The sequence below is a fragment of the Engraulis encrasicolus genome, chromosome 11, assembly GCF_034702125.1.
Source record: "Engraulis encrasicolus isolate BLACKSEA-1 chromosome 11, IST_EnEncr_1.0, whole genome shotgun sequence".
In the NCBI taxonomy this organism is placed as follows: domain Eukaryota; kingdom Metazoa; phylum Chordata; class Actinopteri; order Clupeiformes; family Engraulidae; genus Engraulis; species Engraulis encrasicolus.
The window spans coordinates 30,849,720-30,870,301 of NC_085867.1; positions in this window are offsets into that span (position 1 = coordinate 30,849,720).

Genomic DNA, 20,582 nt, shown 5'->3' on the forward strand with positions numbered 1-20,582 from the left:
AGCTAACATAGTTAGCAAGTATGGTTTCCAGAAATGCAACTTCATGCCTTTTGGGCATCCCCTCTACATTTCTTCAGCGACATCTACAGTTTACTCAAGCAAAATATCCTGCCTTCATTCAAATGCCACTAAGATATTGCCCAAGGTTTTTTTCCTGAAATTGTTCTGGAGGTATGTGTATCAGTGTATGTGAAAGGGGGTCATTCTTTTTTAAGTCCTGTAATGTTTATTCTGGCAGGTCTTTCAGGAATCTAACACAAACATGATGGTGCATGGCTTTCATCTCCATCATAATGAGGGTTGCTTCCATAATGTGGTCTTAACAAGCACACAGAGAGAGAGAGAGAGAGAGAGAGAGAGAGAGAGAGAGAGAGAGAGAGAGAGAGAGAGAGAGAGAGAGAGAGAGAGAGAGAGAGAGAGAGAGAGAGAGAGAGAGAGAGAGAGACTACTAAATGAAGAAATTGCTTTCAGACTTTCTTGTCCTGTGTTTTCTTGACTCTAATGGACCTGACTGAACTGTAGGCCTGTATATTCTGTGTGAGTGACTCAGTCCACTGTCTACATTGAAGATGGACCAATGGGTCTCCCCTTTTAAATTGTGGGCCGGTCCCAAAGAAAAACAAACAAACAAAAAACAACAGTGTCAGCCCCTGGCCATTGTCGGCCCACTGGGAAAATGCCCTGTATATGTCAGAGAACAGTGCAGCCCTGCTTGACGCTTCATGCTTCATGCTTCATGCTTCATGTGTGGGTGCTGCCGCTTGTGTGGGTGCCAGCAGCACTCTGAGCAGGCAGAGCATGCAGCAGCCACCACTGCCTTTGTCTCTGTCCCCATCTCCAGCTTTTGTCTGTTTATGTGTCTGTATACTGTATGTGCATGTGTCTCTGTCTCTGTCTCTCTGGTTCCATCCTTTAGCCTACTGTATGTGTCTATCTGTCTCTCTGGCTCAGTGTCTGTCTCTGTGTCTTAGTCTTTGTATTTCTGTGTCTGTCACTGTTTGGAGATTTAAACAAAATCATTTGCTTCAGTAGTTTTACAAAAATGTGCAGCAGGAATGTACACACAGTGGATTTCAAGTAGACAACATACAGACAAAACAGCGATACAAAGTTACTGTCTCAAGACAGAAAACCGTGAAGGCTTTCGAAAGCTTCAGCGAGTCCATGAGAAAAGAGAGACCGAGAGACCAACAGAGATTGCCCTTGGAGTTTCCCAAGGTGCAATTCTCTCTCTCTCTCTCTCTCTCTCTCTCTCTCTCTCTCTCTCTCTCTCTCTCTCTCTCTCTCTCTCTCTCTCTCTCTCTCTCTCTCTCTCTCTCTCTCTCTCTCTCTCTCTCTCTATCTCTACTCCAGACATAACTGTGTCTTATTTATGGCTGAGCACACTAACCTCTTTTGTCTTTGCAGGGTTGTTTTCCAGCTTTTACTCCGGTGGAATTTCATTCAGGCTGTCTCAAACCAGTGGGCTTAACCGTGCCAGCACTATCTAATTTAGTGGCCAGGTGTCCTACACAGCCATAGTGCAGTAGCCTATACACAATGGTCCAGCAGGGCCGCTGACACCTTTTGCTGGGCCCCGGGCAAAGTCATCTGAAAGGGCCCCCCATCTAATACATACAATGTAATGAAAACCCATTTCTGGGGCCCCTCTCTCCCTGAGCCTGGGACAGCTGACCCCTTTGTCCCCCCTTGTCAGTTTCCCTGTGGCAGAGTATATGTTACTTTAGAGTAGGCCTACATTTGTTATGCCATAATTAATTCTGAATCATCCTTTGCTTATACTGTTACTGCTTATTACTTCATAACTTGACTTCATAGGCCTACTGTTGTTACTATTTGCCAATTTGTTACTTTATACTGCTATAGCTACTGTTGCGAGTAAAAAAGTGATTCCCACATGTCCTAGCACACACCACAGCAGCACACAATGTACACTCAAAAGTGATAGCAGAAATCAATAGTCTGCACAGGAAAAATGTGATAGCAGGGATTCTCGCGAAAGAAATAGAGGAAAGGGGTGTTGTGCTGTAGTGATGTGTGGGAGGTGGAGGCCCATGGTAGAGAGGGCAAACTGTGAGCACAGCATAGCACAGCACAGCACAGCACAGCTCAGCACAGCACAGCACAGCACAGCACAGCACAGCACAGCACAGCACAGCACAGCACAGCACAGCACAGCACAGCACAGCACAGCACAGCACAGCACAGCACAGCACAGCACACACACAGTATGTTATCAGTATGTTAGTGTTTGAAAAACTGCACATGTGTGAGTGTGTATTGTCTGTGTGTATGCTCTGAATGAATGTGTGTGTGTGTGTGTGTGTGTGTGTGTGTGTGTGTGTGTGTGTGTGTGTGTGTGTGTGTGTGTGTGTGTGTGTGTGTGTGTGTGTGTGTGTGTGTGAGAGAGAGAGAGAGAGAGAGAGAGAGAGAGAGAGAGAGAGAGAGAGAGAGAGAGAGAGAGAGAGAGAGAGAGAGAGAGAGAGAGAGAGAGAGAGAGAGAGAGAGAGAGAGAGAGAGAGAGAGAGAGAGATTATTGTCAATGTCTTATTTAAATGTTTTCAGTCAAACTGCACATTGGAGACTGATCAAACGCAATTTCAAACTTCTGTTACATTTTTACATAAAGTACTCTTGACTTGGCTTGACACACTGTAGATGTCTACATGCTGCCCCCGCCATGCCATGCACTGGGGATTCCAGGACAAGATGTCTGTGAGCTTGGTGATCTTCACTGTTTTAAAACTCACATTTTAATCTGCTTGCTTTTCTACATATGTTTTGAAAACGGTTTATTCTGAACTTGTTTCAACTGTTGTTCAACTGTTCTATCCACCTTAATACCACGCCCACAAAACCGGCCTGTTTTGAAAGTTACCAAAGTTGCTACAAAAGATTCAACAGTTCAAAGATCTATGCACAGCTTCTAGGTGCTGGTAAACGCAGGAGTGTTCAATACTTCAAAAGAAAGAAGTTTACCGCACACTTTCTTGACTTTATGCTTGTTTATTCAGAGGGAAAAACACATTGCGCCTCTGTGCGTCATCAGGTCCGCTCAGGCAGGTTGTGCGGTAAACTTCTTTCTTTTGAAATATGCTACAAAAGATGTCGTTGGGTTACGGATGTAACCTTGGTTCTGTGAAGGAAAGAAAGGCTGCCAGACGGCTAGCCCAAGGGGCTGGAATATAATCCGCGCATGCGCGAGTTCTGAGGTACACTTATATCAAAACTTCATCACGTGAGTATGCCGCGCTACTGTACACAGTATATAAGTCCCAGCGCGGCATACTTCGTCCTCATAAAAATCCTGAACGCGAAGTCCAGAGCGACGACGAAGTCTGGCAGCCTTTCTTTCCTTCACAGAACCAAGGTTACATCCATAACCCAACGTTCTGTTTCACTCAAGAAAGGCTGCCAGACGGCTAGCCCAAGGGGCTGGAATATGTATGCCCAAACGTCGCGGCGGACAACCATACGACAATTGAATAAAGACACTGGACAATGCAAGAGTCAAAAACCCTTATTGAATGTCCACATGCCAACAGGGCTAGAGTGACTGGTTAACAGAACTCAAGTTAAACACAGTCGAATATGTGACCATCTGTCACAAGCTTAGAACCGAATTCCCAAAGGATGTGGGAGATAACATGTTGAGGTTATAGAACCTTGTGAAGATCGACGGTGAAGCCCAGCAGGCCACCGGGCAATCCTCTTGTAAAAGGACTCCCTTCAGGAGCGACCATGAGGTGGCTCAGAGTTAGGAGGGCGGTAGGAGTCCAACACAATCGCCTGGTTGAGATTCTGTGTTGAAAGAATCTTCGGCATAAAGTCTGTATTAGGGCGTAGGACCACACCGGTGCCTTCTGGCTGAACATGGAAGCAGTCAGGATGAGTGGACAGCGCATGTAGCTCTCCAATACGCTTCGCTGAGGTGATGGCGAGAAGAAAAATCGCCTTCTGAGACAGCCATTTTAGGTTGATACTCCCAACGGGCTCGAATGGGGGCTTCGCCAGAGCACTGAGGACAATGTGGAACTGCCATGGCGGCACAGATTGAAGCCTCCTTGGGCACAGTCTTTGAGCTCCTCTCATGAATTGGATAGACAGAGGATTAGCTCCGAGCGTTTTGCCATCTACTCGCTCATGGCAGGCGGATATTGCAGAGAGAAAAACCTTTAGCTTTGAAGGGGACTTGCCTTCACCAAGTTTCTTTTGCAAGAATTCCAGGACTGAAGCTAGAGGGCAGGACCGGGGGCACTCATGCCACTGTTCGCACCATGCTTTGAAGGCTGCCCATCTTTAAGAGTACAAGGCTCTTGTCGATGGGGCCCTAGCACACTGCAAGGTTCTTGTAACTGAGAATAACAACCCCAGAGCGAGGAGGGTGTCCCTTCAAACGGCCAGACCCACAGATTTATGGCGGCTGGTGTCAGGTGCCACAACTCTCCCCTTGCGCAATGGGAGTTGCCATGGGGTGCTCGAGAGGAGGGTCTGAATCTCTGCAAACCATGGCACCTGGGGGCGAAATGGAGCCATTAAGACAACTCTCAGGTTCTCCTTCCTGGTCTTCTCCAGGAATCATGGAGAGAGGGGGGAAGATCGTCCACCCCCAGTGGTGCGTCGTCTTGGTTTAAGGAAAACCAGAGTGGACAGTGGGTCGACTCCCTTGAGGCGACAGATTGCTGTGTGCCTTCCCAAAATGAACCCAGATCAGATGCACTGTTTCCGGGTGCAATCGCCATTCACTTGGGTGTGGCTTACCCCTTGACAGCAGGTATGCTGCTGTGTTCAGAGTGGAGTCGAGTGCCTGCTTAGAGGAGGAGTTCCCGGGCCATGTTGCGTAACGCCTGGGACCTCAGGCCTCCCTGGCGGTCACATATGCTATGGCCGACATGTTGTCTGTTCGAATTAAGACACTCTTGTTCTGGAGTACTGGCAAAAAGTGCCGGAGGGCAAGATATATCGGTCTCAACTCGAGAATATTTATGTGGGCAGTTCCAAGGTGGGCGCCACACTCCTCTGGCTCCTACATCATTCAAGACTGCCCTCCAGCCTGACAGCGATGCGTCTGTGGTCAGAACTTTGCGCTGGTAGATTCTGCCTAGTCGTACACCTCTGCACAAATTCTGGGGTATGGCCCACTATTGGAGGGCTCATAGGCACACAGGTGGCAGAGGGACAGATTTTCCCCTGTCCAGTACTGGGTGTACTTGGGCAGGTACCACTTTGCACTGGACCCATATCTAGAAGGCCAAGGCGTACCACCTAGGATGCAGCAGCCATGAGGCCCAGCAGCCTCTGACACTGGTGAGCATGCACATTCCTCCGTCCCATGAACTGTGACCGGCATTGTTTCAGGGCAATAACCTTCTGATCCGAGAGACATGCCACCATCGTCAGAGTCCAGTTTCACTCCAAGGAAGGTGATTTGTTGTGAGGGAGGCAGTTGGCTCTTGTCTGAATTGAGAGACAGGCCCAACATTTGCAAGTATTCCATTACCATTGCTGTGTCCTGCCCTGCCTGCTGACTCTACTGGGAAAATTTTAACCAGTCGTAATTGAGATAGATAATTGACTCTGACGCCCCTCTGACACAGCGGGCTCAAGGCTGTGTCCATGTATTTTGTGAATGGGATAGGCCGAAGGGAAGGACGTTGAACTCGAAAGTTCTGTCCTCCAACGCAATCGGAGAAACTGGCGATGAGCAGGGTGGACTGCAATGTGGAAATAGGCACCTCTGAAGCCTATACTCGTGAACCAATCCCCGCACTGAATCGATTGACAGATTTGGGTCAGTGACAGCATTTGAAATGCAACGGGCGTAAATACTGGTTTAGTGGCCTTAGGTCCAGTATTGCACGGAATCCACCATCTAGTTTCGGAACTAGGCTGTAGCTCAAATAAAAGCCACTCCGCCGTTCGTTGCGACTTAACTCCCTTATTGCTCCTTTCCTTAACAGAGTATTTATCTCCTCTGTAAGGCCAGCTGCCGCTCTGGGTCTGGCTGATGAGAAACAAGAACACCCTTGAACATGGGTGGGCGGCGCCTGAACTGTAGCCGGTAACCAAACCTTACCGTTGAAACAACCCAAGAACTGGGAGAACACATTTCCCACACCTCCAATTGAGTGTGGGAGAAAACGTGCGGCAGGGCCACCTTCCCCACAAGAGCTGTAGGAGGGAGGACGAGAGCAGCAATAGTCATCCATCGCGAAATAGTTGCCAAAAACCAACGTTATCCGCTCCGTGGATGTTGGCAAACTGTGCCCACTGTCGCATAGGGGTAGCCGCCTCTGGTTGCTCCCACACAGCCGTCATTTCCCTGACAAAGTCCGGGGGAAGAGGTCTGAGCTCAAATCAGAATGATGGGGAGATGTTAAGCCATCTATGTATCCAGCATCAAGGTTATCGGATGCTTGCACTGATAGCAGCTCCACACTATTATCAGCACCTTGTGGGGACAGCTGCTGTGGTGACACCCTTGCAGGCTGCACTGAAGGGGCCACCTGGCGCTCTGTGCCTGATGGCGCAGCCTGGTGCTCGGGCCCTAATGGGGCTGCCTGGTGCCCAGGCCCTAGTGGCGCTGTATGGCGCTCAGCCAGCTGCTGCATCAACCACTGTTGACCGGATGCCAAGGACAAATTTCCCTTCACCAGAGACGCCATTTTATTGCTAGAACATCATAGGTCTCAGACAGTTGCTGAGGAGAGGGTTGAGTAGCTGGTATCGAACCTGAGTCCGTGGACGCCTGGGAGGATGGTGTATTATCTCATGTAGCCTTATTCACCTTACTCAGTAGAGTATGTGATGAGAAGGGGAGACCGCTCTCCCTGCCCTTAAAGCTAGTGCATGATCAGGGCTCAGACATGTCACACACAGTGTATGTCCATCTTTCACTGGCATTCTACTGTTGCAATTAGAACAGTTCTGGAATCCAGGCATCGTTTTTTTTTTTTTTTTAAACTTATATTAAAATATACAAATATTATTATTATTATTATTATTATTATTATTATTATTATTACTTCATCATTAAGTATCATTATTATTTCAGTCACACCTTGACTTAAGGCATGAACCTGATAGAACTGTTACTGCCTAGTACCAGATATGGTTCCAGCAGAGGTGCAAGAGATGGTGGGCACTAATCACCCTAGGTACCGACCCTGGTACCAGCGTTGATCGGTACCGAGAATGAGATTGTTGGTACCAAGAGTTGCGCAGCACGAGATCACGTCATGTGAGGCTGCTGGAGTAGCCTATAACATGCACGCAAGCAACTCATTCGACAGAGGGAGAGCGGCGGCAGGCAGCGTTGATTAGCTAGAGAGATGTCTCTGTAATCTCTTTCCTCCCTAGAGCAAACCACAACATCAGATTTCTTACCTCAAGTTGAATTTCAAGTTGAATTTCAAGTGGAATTCTGGTACCAGCGTTGATCTCTCACCGGTACCGAGAATGAGATTGTCGGTGCCGAGAGTTGCGCAGCACGAGATCACGTCAGATGAGGCAGCTGGAGTATAACATGCACGCAAGCAACTCGATAGAGGGAGAGTGGCGGCAGTTTGTTACACAGGATAATTATTCCACTGCGGAACCAAAAAGCCCAGCGAGTAACTTCCTCGACAGAGGAAGAGTCGCGGCCGTCCTGCAGGAGAGTTCATGCACGCAAGCAACTCGATAGAGGGAGAGTGGCGGCAGAATCACAGTGAGCTACTGAACGGCGCCGAAGGTGCCCGTAGCAACATTAGAGATATAGCTAGAGAGATGTCTCTGTAATCTCTTTCCTCCCTAGAGCAAACCACAACAACAGATTACTTACCTAGGCCTCAAGTTGAATTTCAGGTGGATATGCGCCTCGGGGATTCCACGAGAGTAGCTTCACATGCGAAAGCACAAGCTACAGGGAGAAGCCACCGTTACTATAAGCGGCGATAGCACACTTTAATAAGGTGGGGATAATAGCCTGATAACGATAGCCTGGAGAGGGGCAACAATAGTCACCAGCTCTCGGACAGATAACTGCCAGTAGGCACCTCGTTACCAGTATCAATTCGTACCTTATCAGATCGCGTGAGGGATTAAAGAGGACGAAGTATGCCGCGCTGGGACTTATATACTGTGTACAGTAGCGCGGCATACTCACGTGATGAAGTTTTGATATAAGTGTACCTCAGAACTCGCGCATGCGCGGATTATATTCCAGCCCCTTGGGCTAGCCGTCTGGCAGCCTTTCTTGAGTGAAACAGAACCTTTCCTGCTACCACAGGATATCCGTTCTGCTAGTTCAGGCAACCAAAACAAATATGGCAGCTGATCGCAAGACATCTAACGTGAAAGTTGGTGGCCATCACCAAAATGTTATCAGAAATGGGGCTTTTTAAGGGAATGTTTTAGTTAATGTGAAGTGTCTTACCTGTAATAACGATCCATCATTACATCCACTGTACACAGTATATGAAATAAATGACGAGCCCCCATAACTTGGTCATCCATCATCCTCCCTCAGCACTTTACAGACAGCACGTGCAGGTTACATTAGCAAGGAGGCGCACAGAGGGCCTCAGTGTTCTCCTAAAGAGCCTGTTATCACCTCACCATTCCCCTTGTCATTTTTTTACTGAGTGTCGTCTCTCTCCACCTCTCGCCACTGTAGTTATGAGTTGGCGATATTACGGGCGAACGAGACTGACGTATTTACCCCAAGTCGTCCTTGTAATGGTCCACACAAATGGGGGGGATGGGGTAGTTGTCCTCGGCCCAGGGAGAGCAGGAGCTCTTTGCATTGGGCATTGGGCATTGGGCATTGGGCCCTCTTTACACTAGGCCCGAGGACTTTAATGGATCATATTACATTGCATTACATTACAATTAGCTGACACTTTTATCCAAAGCAACTTTCAGTTATTTACAGGGTATTGGTTACAGACCCTGCAGCAATGTGGAGTTAAGTGCCTTTCTCAAGGGCACTTCAGTCATGGACAGGCCTGCCACTAGGCGTAAGCAGAGCAAGTAGAGCGCTTAGGGCCTCAACCACACAATCGGGGCCTCCTAAATTAAAAAAACGTATTATTATTATTATTCAAATATGAGGTGGGGGGCTCCTGACCACTTATGTTTAGGGCCTCCAAAACCTTAGCAGCGGCCCTGGTCATGGATGGAGGTATAGAAAGAGAGAGAGAGGTAAGGGTGGGATTTGATTTTGAACCAACAACCCTCTGGTTTTAGTACCATCTCCTCAACCATTAGGCCACTGCTGCCCTAAATACTGCATATGAGGGAGGAGGAGGGCTGCTGCTCTTGGCCCCGGGCCCGACCGCTTGGCCCTCCGGCCCCCGTAACATTACACCTGCTGCCGTTTTATGGGAGGCTGATGAATAACTGGAAAAGCACAGGTTCCCACCGAACACAAAAAACGCTTTTATTGGTCCAGCTGTGAAGCCGGCCGCTGCCAAAAGAGAAGAGAGGATAAGAGAAGAGAAGAGAGGAGAAGAGAAGAGAAGAGAAGAGAAGAGAAGAGAAGAGAAGAGAAGAGAAGAGAAGAGAAGAGAAGAGAAGAGAAGAGAAGAGAGGAGAGGAGAGGAGAAGCAATATTAGAGAAAGAAAAACAACACCCACAACCCACAACCCACAACCGACACACACACACACACACACACACACACACACAGCCTGAGGAGAGAAAAGAGAGGGGACAGGACACACACACACACACACACACACACACACACACACACACACACACACACACACACACACACACACACACACACACACACACACACACACACACACACACACACACACACATACACACACACACACACACAATCTCTCTCTCTCTCTCGCACCTACGCACGCACGCATGCATGCACACGCGCACACACACACACATACACACACACACACACACACACACACGCACACACACACACGCACACACACACACACACACACACACACACACACACACACACACACACACACACACACAGAAAGAGAGAGTGAGAGAGAGTGAGTAAAGAACAAGAGAATGGGGGGGGGGGGTAGAGAAAGAACTTACTTCTTTATTTGGATTGACAGATATACAATTATCATGGCACAATCCAAATTTGGTTTAAAAGGAGTCCAATACAGCACTAGAACCTTCTGTTCATAATGTCCTAAGGATAAAGGTGGCACCTGCGTTTCCATATGAAGAGGCTCCCAATGACACACAGAGACACACACACACACGCACACACACACACACACACACACACACACACACACACACACACACACACACACACACACACACACACACACACACACACACACACACACACACACACACACACACACACACACACACACACACACACACAGAAAGAGAGAGTGAGAGAGAGTGAGTAAAGAACAAGAGAATGGGGGGGGGGGTAGAGAAAGAATGGCAGGTCGCTTCATATTCTAGTTTCATGATGAAAGTAGGTCAACAGAAAAACACACAAAAATGTTCGGCAGTGCACTTTTGAGTAAATCTCTCCTTGTGCATCTCTGGAAGTTGGACCAAAGATAGATAAACACAGTCATGTCTACAGCGTTGCAGCGTATCTGTAAAAAACATCAAAAAATGAAGAGTTTCTTTTGTATGTTTACACGTGAATGTTGTACAATATGTGTCTTCATCTTAGGGTATACTTAAGATATATGTATTCATTTATCCTGAGGGAAAGTAAGGACAAGGTTATGTAAGAAAGGGATTATACACTTAAAGCAGATAATGTTTACTGTACATAAATAAAGACTTTTCAGCATGTGCTTATAGCCTTAAGACATGACCACTATTGTAGGCCCTAACTTTGCTTTTGACCTGAATCCAGTGACAGTATCTGTAACATCGTAGTCAACTTGAAATGTTGTAGCAAAGCTGTTTTAACGAATATTGACACGTTCCACTGGAGGAACGGTATGCACTAAGAGGTGTAAAAATAAATCTGTGAGTGTGAAAGTTCCAAAATTGTCTCAGAATTAAAGACATCAGAGTCATCATGGCCATCATTTAAATGTCATACCATCACAACTAGAGTAAGAGAGATTCTTTCACCGGAAGAGAATCTAAAAACTGCCTGTTACAACTTTGACATCTAAAAATGGCACAACCTGAAGAATGCTGTTCTCCCCAAAATAGCTTGTCGTGTCTTACTGGGACAGGAGCACAATCGATGCATTACCCCACAGCCACAAAAGGAGGTCAGAGGCGTTTACAATGTGTTTTGTTTGGCAGTGGAGTCTATGCCTCACATGAATTGTTACAGGCCTACATTTGAATGTTAATATCTCTCCATATTGTTGAATATCTATGTTTCCATTTCCTTCAGTTGTGCGAAATGTAATTTGTTTATGTATGTTTCTGTGTGTCATGTCCTTATTGAAAATGCACATATCTGAATGTGAATGTGTTCTATTCTTATGCAACTGTACGTATACAAGTGTTGTATACAATAGGGTATACATTTATGTCACTAACTTTCAGTATCAGATATCTATGTTTATTGTTATTTCCTGGCGTTTTACTAAGTACAGTTGGCTTATTTGTTTTGTTGAATGAATGGAATTGCTAAACCTCTGGATGTTAAAAATGTTCAGACCTCAATGCATCTGATAAATTTCCATTAGCATCAACATCGAGTATTCAGGTTTATTGTTACAGTATTTCCTTGAGTTGTACTAAACACAAAAGCATTTACACATTTCATACTGTATACTGTATATGAATGAACACGGCCAGCCAAAAGAAGGAAAATATTCAGTGTTCCACTGTTCAAAAACCACGATCCATTTGCCACACACACACACACACACACACACACACACACACACACACACACACACACACACACACACACACACACACACACACACACACACACACACACAGAGAGAGAGAGAGAGAGAGAGAGAGAGAGAGAGAGAGAGAGAGAGAGAGAGAGAGAGAGAGATTCTTTTTTTTCTTTAAAGAGAAAACCTATGGCCTTCAGGAGAATACATTTCAGGCCATCAAATAAATGTGTCACGGTGGTCTAAACGGCACGCTGGCCAGTGGGATGCAGGGTAGCCCTGGACTGGTCATCTGGCCTGCAGGCAGAGGTGTAGTCTACGTAGAACGCGGGTATACTGAGTATACCCACTTCTACATTTTAGGGATTTCAGTATACCCACTCAAAATTGATTGATCCATTGTTTTGAATAGCACAAAGATATACAGTATACCCACTTCAAAAAATGCTCAAATATACAGTATACCCACCATAAAAAATAGGCTACAACACTGCCTGCAGGGCATCTTCCTGGTGGGCGGACAGTGCCAGGGGCTGATGCTGTTCAGCTAACCCTAACCCTAACCCTAACCCTAACCCCCGGGACTGCTCACAATTTATAGGGGGCAGCCCGTTTTTACACCTAAAAAATACAAAAATACAGAGTGGACTGACACATAAGTATGATAAGTATGAAAACCAAGGGTGAGGAAAATTTTTCATTTGCAGGGCCACTTCAAATTTTATAAAGTAAGTAAAAAGTAAAATATAGGCCTAACTTAATTGTAGCCTATTGCAAATGTAATATCTAAGATAGCTTTACAAAACATGTCATATTTCATGTGAAACCGCATAACATTAAAATTATATGGTGGGGCCGGATAAGACGGCCATAGGATCCCCACCCATGATGCAATCTGCCTGTATATGTTTAGGGGCCAGGAGCCTCATGTACAAACGACGTCTGTAGATTTCTTACTGAATCTTTGCGTAAGTGAATATCTGAAAAAAATGCATTTTTTAAACGTGCCCTTTTTCATGCTAAGTCAGTATTGGCACATCTGAAAATGTTTGTGGAAAGTTACTTACGGAGCTTTTCTGTGCGTTAGTATGTTTTGTACATGAGGCCCCAGTTCAAGCCAGAAATGCCCAGGCCATTCTTTGAGCCCCCTCCAACCCTGAATACAGCGTAGGCCTGCTACTGCTGCTGCTACTGCTGCACATTGGCTATAGAGGAGGTGAGGAGGCGAGGGGGAGATAGCCTCTGGCATGACCATGCCCCTCTCTCTTTCTCTCCCCACTCTCTTTCTTCCTTCTGTCTATATCTCTGGCTACTGCATCTATTAGTAAACCCCCACACACACACACACACACACACACACCACCACCCCCCTCTCTCTTCTTTTTATCCTTTTTTCTGTATCTCTGTTGGTACAACATCTATCTTTTACTAGTCCCACCCTCTCTTTCTCTCCCTCTCTCCCGGCCACACTTTGTTCTGTCCCCACCGCTGCCTTTGTAGGACCCACTGATGGCTGCAAATGATCTGGTGGCCAGAGTTTACTGCAGGGGGAGAGAGAGAGAGAGAGAGAGACAGAGAGAGACAGAGAGAGAGAAGGGGCCCCTTTTCAAAGCGGCCTTTTGTGGGGTTTTTTCCTCTCCTTTTCTTCTCTCCTCCACGCCCATCCCACATTCCCCTCTCTCCCCCCCTCTCTCTCTATCTCTTCATAACCCCCCCTCTCATCCTCCTTTTTTTCTTCCTCTGGCTTTCTCTGGCATACATATCATACAAAAAAACATGGCAGCCCAGGTCAAGTCGTGTAAAAGGAGAATGTGCTAGTTTTTCTTCTTTGTCTTGGCTCGGAGCACCAGGCGGCTGTGTTCAGGAGATAATTGGCCCTCAAATTACCATGGGGGGCGCATTTAGTGTTTTCCTTACACAGAGTTTGCATGTTTGTTCTTGCAAGTTGCTGTGTGTGCATGTAATTGTGTGTGTGTGTGTACGTGCGTGCGTGCGTGCGTGCGTGCGTGTGCGTGCGTGCGTGCGTGCGTGTGCGTGCGTGCGTGCGTGCGTGCGTGCGTGCGTGCGTGTGTGCGTGTGTGTGTGTGTGTGTGTGTGTGTGTGTGTGTGTGTGTGTGTGTGTGTGTGTGTGTGTGTGTGTGTGTAAGTGTGCGGACATGTGCATGCATGTATACTGCCTTCTAGAAATGAATTATTAGAATTATATTCCAAATATAACACGTAAAACAGCTTCAAAGAAGTTACGTAAACAGAAGTCAGTGACCACAATACATATAAGTCACAATACAATAGCGCAAATGATCAGACACGACAGCTACAGTATAATGTCATGGTGCACAGTGCACACCATGTTCAGTCCGTTCAGCCAGTTCAGTTAGACTCAGCTACATCATAACAACATTGCCTTAAAAGTTTTCATACCATCCAGCCAAACACATTGCAGGTACAACCGAGGTGATAATATCCCTTGTGTTTTTACTTTCTGAACCTGTTGTACCTGCAATGTGTTTTGCTGGGTGGTATGAACATTTTGAAGGTGTTTTTCTCAGTTTCAATGTTGACACAGTTACTGCACTTTGCCTTTGTAGGGCAGTGTGCAGTAAAGAATGTGTGGCCTGCACGTCCAAATAAGTTGGTACAGGACAAAAAAGGCATCATAAATTTCCCAGTATGAACATAAAAAAAAGCAAAGCTGGAACAAAAGTACAGGTTTGCGAAAGTATTACAGCAGACCATGTGAGCAGCACTGACACGCAGGAGTGCACAAGGTGAAAGAGCTGCCTAAAGAATGGAGATGAGAGGAACTGGACAAACAAACAGATTTTTAAAAGTGGAAAAGAGATAAACACATGATTGTCATGGCCCAGCCGCGGCTTAATATGGCTGGACACTGGACTGCTACGCCGGCGACCTGGGTTCGATCCTGGCCAGGGTCTGAAGTAGCCTGGTTCTAGCCAGACCTCTGTGTGTGTGCTCTGGAGCCCCCTGGTGGCACTCCAAACACACACATCGGTCTGGGAGCATGTGGCAGAATTCAATTTCTGGACGCAAAAAATAATGCCGAGCATTTATTGCATCAATATCAATGGCTGCTCGCATTGAAGAGTCACAGGACATATCATAGACTATATTAACGCTTTAGAGATCAACAGAAAACGTTTTTGAAGGAATTTGCTGATATTGAAGCAATAAATGCTGCGATTATTTTTTTGACTGGAGAAATGGAATCCTGCTACACGCTCCCAGACCTAGTAGTGGAGCTCACAAAGCTGTGCGGAACTACAGGTCGGGCAAGAGCCAGGCAAGGTCTGAAGTGTTATTGTATACTAACTTAAGACACAAGGACGAGGAGTCTCGGGTATAAAGCTTACAGCTGATTACTGTTTACTGGGTAACTGGTAACTAACTGATACATTACAGAATACAGTGTAACTACGCGGCCAACGTTCTAACATGTATTACTCCGCGTAGGGTACTATATTGTAGCTGATTACATATCACAACAGGGTCCTTTGCTGAACCTCCCCCATCTCTCTCTCCCACTTGCTTCCTGTCTCTCTCAACTATCCTGTCACAAAAATAAAGGCACAAAAGCCCAAAACATACAGTATATACTTTTTATTTTAAAAGTATGATTGTCATGAAGCTAGCCATGATTGTTGTAAACCTGAACCTTATCAAGTCTTTTCCCATACTCAAATGGTCATACTAATCAACAAAACCATTTAGCTCCTGATAAGATGGTATTCATACCAATCAGTGTGTTGAATTGCTTTAGATAAGAGGTCACATAAGAAAACTTGCAAAGCAATCTCCTTACAATCCAAAAACAGGTTTCCCACAAGCTGAAGTTCTAAATTCCCACTGAAAATTCATAAATAATGTGTTCTAAATGAGTGTAGACAAGTCCACAGAGAATCATGCCTGATAGCAAGGGTGATTGACTATATTGTCTGTAAACACAGGGATATGAATAGATCCTGATGATATAACGAAATACATTATTATCAATGTCATTCACACTATAGCATTTATGCGAACACAGCATTTTCCTGATTTCTGAATGACATGAATTTCCGAAAGACGTGAATTATCCCAAATTCCCCTAAATAAATGAAATTGGGGAATGGTTGGACACTTTAGGGCAGGACACAGGGTGTGTCATGGGGTGGTGGTGACATTAGGGGTGTGTGTGAGTGTGTGAGAGTGGGAGAGGAGGTGGAGGTGGAGGGGGGGGGGGGGGGGGGGGGGGGTGTCCCAAGGGGTGTTGGGGGCACTTTAGGAGAGGAAGCAGAGGCACAAAAGAAAAAACCAATGAACTCTTCCTTGATTTGCTCGCTCACTCGCTCGCTCGACGACTGGCTGGTGCTACGCTGGCGCGGCCAAGTGGAGCAGGTGGGAACGTTGCCAAATCCCACCGTAAGTCCATTAACTTGGAACCCGGCGCGTCTCCGCGGGGATGAGCGAAAGACAAAAAGATGAAAGAAAGAGGAAAATACTAGAGGGGAGAGGAGAGGAGGGAGTGTGGAGGGAAGCGAGCACAGATGCCAGAGAGCAGAGCAGCACGTAGGCTCAAATACAGAAGAGGAAGACTTGACCAAGACTTGGCTGCTGTGACTGTAAGAAAAGGTTGACCCCCCCCCCTGCCTCCTCCCCCTGCCTCCTCCTCCTCCACACACACAAGAAATACCCACACATCCACCCACTCTGCCCCACGTCTCAATATCTGACTAACTCTCTTTCACTAACTTTCTCTCTCTCTCTCTCTCTCCTCTCTCTCTCTGTCTCTCTCTCTCTCTCTCGTGTTATATCATGCTATACCAAGTAAAACAATGTCACACAGGTCTGCAGACTGCCATCTCCAACATACCGTATTTTCCACCCAAAACCTGGCCAGTTGCTTTGCCAGTAACATTAACTCAATTAATATTATTCATTTGAGATCTTCTGTTTACTGTGTGTCTTTGTTGACAATGTGTTGCCGGGCAGAAATCATACAGCTCTGCACACTGTTACTTTTTGAATGCACAGCGTTTTCATATAAATTTGGCACTGCACTTCACAAAGCACGGTTGAAAACACCCATTAAAAAAAAGATCCACGGTGGCGTGATGGAAAGAAAGTGCAAAAAGTCCCTGAAACACAGAAAAATAAAACATGACTAAAAAGGGCAGAAAATAGCAGAGGTCTTTGGTATCAAGGACAGCGGTTGGTATCTCATAAACCAGCCCAGTGTGAAAATATCCTGTCGAGGTGTCGGAGTGAGGTGTGTGTGTGTGTGTGTTTGTGTGCGTGTGTGTGTGTGTGTGTGTGAGAGAGAGAGAGAGAGAGAGAGAGAGAGAGAGAGAGAGAGAGAGAGAGAGAGAGCTTTCTGTAAGGGATGTTTCGTAACCTGAAATAGGGATGTTTCGTAACCTCGGGTTACAAAACATCCCTAGTGACTTTCGCATAGGGATGTTTTGTAACCTCATAGGGATGTTTTGTAACCTCATAGGGATGTTTTGTAACCTGCCATTATATTAAATGTAAAACATATGCATTGTGACCTGAAAAGGGATGGTGTGACATGAATAGGGATGTTTTGTAACTTCAAAGGGATGTTGCAACCCAAGTCACATTTCTAACTAACTATGCATAAACTATATTAAAAAGCTCTGAAATGGACTTATTTATATTTTCAGAAATATATTTTCATGAATTTTAGAAATCATGAGTATAATTTTACCCTAAATAGAAATATTAAGAAATATTTTTAACAGTACATTTTATGTTTAGAGTGGTTAGTCACCAAAACAGGAATACATCATAACTCGGTGTGACTATTTTTTTCATCCAGGTATACATGGTTTCCAAATTTTGTTTATAATCTGACTGTGTGAAACTTTCTGCGCACAGCTCAACCTCTGATTGTTGCAAACCGCTGTCGGTCAAAAATATAGCGCACGTGTTTGTATAGCGCAAGTATCTTGCCACTCATCATAACGTCATGTTTACAAACATTCAGAACCCATGTATAGTGTAACAGACTTAAGAGATATATCTCTTTGTAGGCCTAGGCCTATTTGAAGACATATACACAGCTAATATTGTGCCACATATGTGAGATAGGCATACATGAGGTACTCCCTCAAATATATTGGCCTGTGCATTTGTGTAATCCTTAGGTTACCCCCTGGATAGCTTATATAGTGTAATATACTCAACATGTACAAGGGTGGGATATAGCTTAACATACATTAAATCACTGGCCCTCAAAGACAAAGGCCACCTCTCCAACAGTATATAAGCCTATGACAATGAACCCCTCATTGAGTTCTTCCTCCCATGCACAAGACGTGTGTGTCTCTTTCGGTTTCTCTCTCTCCCTCTCTCTCTCTCTCTTTGTCCTGAACAGACAGTAGCCTTGAGTTAAATGTAATGTTGCCTTATCATGTCATATAATATTCATTCATTTAATTGCATCTCCTCATCTCTATCATGCCATTTGTCATTTCTGTGTTTTAAGATAATAATGCGTCTGTGCTGAATGAACCACTCCTGGCCCAATTTGACTGGGATTAGGGTGGGGTAACAGATTCATACTTTTACAACACCAAGAGCTTTCAGTAAATGTGTGGTTTGAGGATATTTGGCAAAGGTATCACAGAGTTAGCCCAGTAAATACACCGTCCTTGAGTTCAGCTGCTCATTATTTGACACCCGGTTACCACATGTGAGGTCAGGTCTTTCACCAGTAGGCCATTGGGACATGGCTTTGCATGCATGAAATGACAACTACACATCAAGGGCTTTCAGGAAATGTATGATGTGAGATACTTTGGAACAGGTATCCCAGAGTTACACCCTATAATACCCTGACCCTGAGCTGCTCAGTATTTGACGCCTGGTTATCACGTGTGAGTTTAGATCTTTGACCAGTAGGCTAGAGAGACATTGCATTGCATGCATGAAATGACATAACCATATCAAGACGTGTCAGAAAATGTATGGTTTGACGTACTTTGGTTTAAGTATCACTGAGTTACACCCTAAAATACACTGACCACATGTTCAGCTGCTCAGTATTCAACACCGGGTTACAACATGCGATGTCAGATCTTTGACCAGTAGGCTAGTGGAACATGTTTTTGCATGCAAGAAATGGCATCTACATATCAAGAGCTTTCAGGAAATGTATCATTTGAGGTACTTTTGTTAAGGTATCAATAGGTTACACTCTAAAATACACTGACCGCAAGTTTAGCTGCTAAGTATACGGCGCTCAGTTACTACATGTTAGGTCAGATCTTTGACCAGTAGGATAGTTAGAAATGGCTTTGCATCCATGAAATGACATCTACACTTCAAGACCTTTCAGAAAACATATGGTTTGTGGTACTTTGGCACAGGTATCCCCAAGTTACACCCTAAAACACATTGACCGTGAATTCAGCTGCTCAGTATGTGACGCTCAGTTACTACATGTTAGGTCAGATATTTGACCTGTAGTCTAGTTGGACATGGCTTTCTATAGATGGAATAACATCTACATTGCAGGAGCTTTCAGAAAATGTATGGTTTGTGATACTTTGGCACAGGCATCCCAAAGTTACACCCTAAAACACATTGACCATGAATTCAGCTTCTCAGTATGCAATGCTCAGTTACTACATGTTAGGTCAGATATTTGACCTGTAGTCTAGTTGGACATGGCTTTGCATGCATTAAATGACATCTACACTTCAAGAGCTTTAAGAAAATGCATGGTTTGAGGTTGTTTAGAACAGGCATCCCCAGGTTACACCCTAAAATATATTGACCGTGAATTCAGCTGCTCAGTATGTGACGCTCAGTTACTACATGTTAGGTCAGATATTTGACCTGTAGTCTAGTTGGACATGGCTTTCCATATATGAAATGACATCTACACTGAGAGAGCTTTCAGAAAATGTATGGTCTGTGGTACTTTGGCACAGGTATCCCCAAGTTACACCCTAAAACACATTGACCATGAGTTCAGCTGCTCAGTATGCGACGCTCAGTTACTACATGTTAGGTCAGATATTTGACATGTAGTCTAGTTGGACATGGCTTTCCATATATGAAATGACATCTACACTTCAGGAGCTTTCAGAAAATGTATGGTTTGTGGTACCTTGGCACAGGTATCCCAAAGTTACACTCTAAAACATATTGACCATGAATTCAGCTGCTCAGTATGCGACGCTCAGTTACTACATGTTTGGTCAGATATTTGAACTGTAGTCTAGTTGGACATGGCTTTCTATAGATGAAATAACATCTACACTTCAGGAGCTTTCAGAAAATGTATGGTTTGTGGTACTTTGGCACAGGTATCCCTGAGTTACACCCTAAAATACATTGACCATGAATTCAGCTGCTCAGAATGCGACGCTCAGTTACTACATGTTAGGTCAGATATTTGACCTGTAGTCTAGTTGGACATGGCTTTCCATAGCTGAAATGACATCTACACTGTGGGAGCTTTCAGAAAATGTATGGTTTGAGCTACTTTGGCACAAGTATACCAAAGTTACACCCTAAAACACATTGACCGTGAATTCAGCTGCTCAGTATGCGACGCTCAGTTACTACATGTTAGGTCACATATTTGACCTGTAGTCTAGTTGGACATGGCTTTCTATAGATGAAATAACATCTACACTAAGAGAGCTTTCAGAAAATGTATGGTTTGAGCTACTTTGGCACAAGTATACCAAAGTTACACCCTAAAACACATTGACCGTGAATTCAGCTGCTCA